Source organism: Octopus bimaculoides, chromosome 3, assembly GCF_001194135.2.
Source record: "Octopus bimaculoides isolate UCB-OBI-ISO-001 chromosome 3, ASM119413v2, whole genome shotgun sequence".
NCBI classification, from domain to species: Eukaryota; Metazoa; Mollusca; class Cephalopoda; order Octopoda; family Octopodidae; genus Octopus; species Octopus bimaculoides.
In genome coordinates this window covers 5,967,655-5,969,760 of record NC_068983.1, presented here as the reverse complement: position 1 = coordinate 5,969,760, position 2,106 = coordinate 5,967,655, and positions in this window count along the sequence as shown.

Genomic DNA, 2,106 nt, shown 5'->3' with positions numbered 1-2,106 from the left:
AGAGAGAGAGAGAGAGAGAGAGAGAGAGAGAGAGAGATGTGTTATGAATAGAAAACGAGAAAGCAAGACAAGAGACAGCGGACAGAGAAGTGTGAGAGAGAGAGTGTGTGTGTGTTAGAGAGAGTAAGAGAGAATATGTATGATAACTGGAGTGCGAATGAGGAGGGAGAGGGGGAGATAGTGGGAGCGAGAAAGACAGAGAGAGAGAATGTGTGAGAGACAATGAAGAGGCATAGAGAGAAAGAGTTGTGTTATGAATGGAGAAAGGGAAAATAAGACAAAAGAGAGCGGATAGTGAAGTGAGGGAGAGAGGCAGAGTGAGGGAGAGAGGCAGAGTGAGGGAGACAGAGACAGAGAGAGATAGTGGGAGAGACAGTGTATGATGACTGAAGAGAGATCGAGTGGGAGATAGGATATAGAAGTTTTATGAGTTGGAAAAGAGAAAGACAGAGCGGATGGTGTAGAGAGAGAGGGAGAGAGAGAGAGAGAGAGAGAGAGTGTGGGTGAGTAAGAGAGAGAGACAGAGAGATGTGTTATGAATAGAGAAAAAGAAAGAAGGAGAAAAGTGAGCGGATGATTAAAGAATAGAGGAGATTGAGATAATGAAGAAGGGAGGTGAAGAAGAACGTATTGTGTGAGTGAAAGGGGGAGAGAGGAAGGGAGGGAGGATAGAGTGAAATGGGGGATAGACTCCAGAGACCGCGAGAGAGAGAGAGAGAGAGAGAGAGAGAAAGGAGTGAGAGAAGGAGTGAGAGAAAGAGTGAAAGTGGATCATTGAGTGAAAGACGGATCGATAAGGCCAAGAGAGAAACAGTAAAAGAGATCGAAATATCAGAAGTAATGTGAGAGAGAGAGAGACGGGGAATAGAGTGTGTATGATATAGAAAGTGAGTGAGTGAATGAGAGAGAGGAGAGAGCGGGAGAGAGAGAGATTGCAAATTTACTAAGCATGGATTAATGTAGTGAGAAGGAGAGTTAATGAAGAGGAGAGAAAGAAGAGACAGAGGTAAGGATGAGAAAGAGTGAGAAGAGAGACGCTTGAAGAAACTAGAAAGTGAGAGAGAGAGAGAGAGGGGGGGGAGGGGGAATAAAGGTAATGTGCGATGGGGAAGAAAAGAGAGGGTTGAGAGAGAGAGAGAGAGATTAAAAAAACCAGAGCGAGAAATGACTAAAGGGGTTAAAGGAAAGTGAAAAGAAAAATGAGAGGGGAGACGAGACAAATACTCATCCAAACCAGAGAGATAGAGGAGGAGAGAAAGATGGGGGGAGAGGGGGAGAGAGCGGGAGAGATGGAGAGAGAGAGACAGGGAGACAGCCTGTTCAGTTAGATGGGTTTGATATAGTGAAAAATTGCGGTGTTAGAGATTGCGAAAATGAAAGAGGTAAAGAGAAGGGCAAAAAGAGACCCTTAAAAAAAAGAACTAGAACAGTGGCCCTCAACCGGGGTCCATATGGCCCTTAGAGGACCATATAAGATTTTTGGAGGGTCTACATAAGTAAATTAGTAAATTGGGATCTACAGAATCATTTGAAGGGTCCATGGAACAAATTTTGCTGTAGATGCATTTACAGCAAAAAAGGGCCAGGTTTCTTTTTCTGAGGTTTTACTTAATTCGACCTTCACAAGTTAAAGTGCAGCGAACAAAATAGTAATTTTAAAAGAAGCATCCTTTTATCCTTTTATTTGTTTCAGTCATCTGACTGCGGCCATGCTGGAGCACCGCCTTTAGTCGAGCAAGTCGAGCCTAGGACTTATTCTTTGTAAGCTTACTACTTATTCTATCGGTGTCCCTTGCCGAACTGCTATATGACAGGGATGTAAATTCATCTCCATCGGCTGTCAAGCGATAGTGGTGGTGGGGACAAACACAGCCACACAAACATACATACACACATACATACATATATACATATAATATACATACATATATATCTAAACAAATAGTAAATGAGTATATGCATATATACGTACAGGTATGTGCATACCGACATCCACCTGTATGTATAGGTGCATATCTGGGTACAGGACATTGCAAACAAAACAGAGACGAGAAAACACACAAGCCACGATTGAACGCAGCGTCTCCAATTGTAAGTATATATATA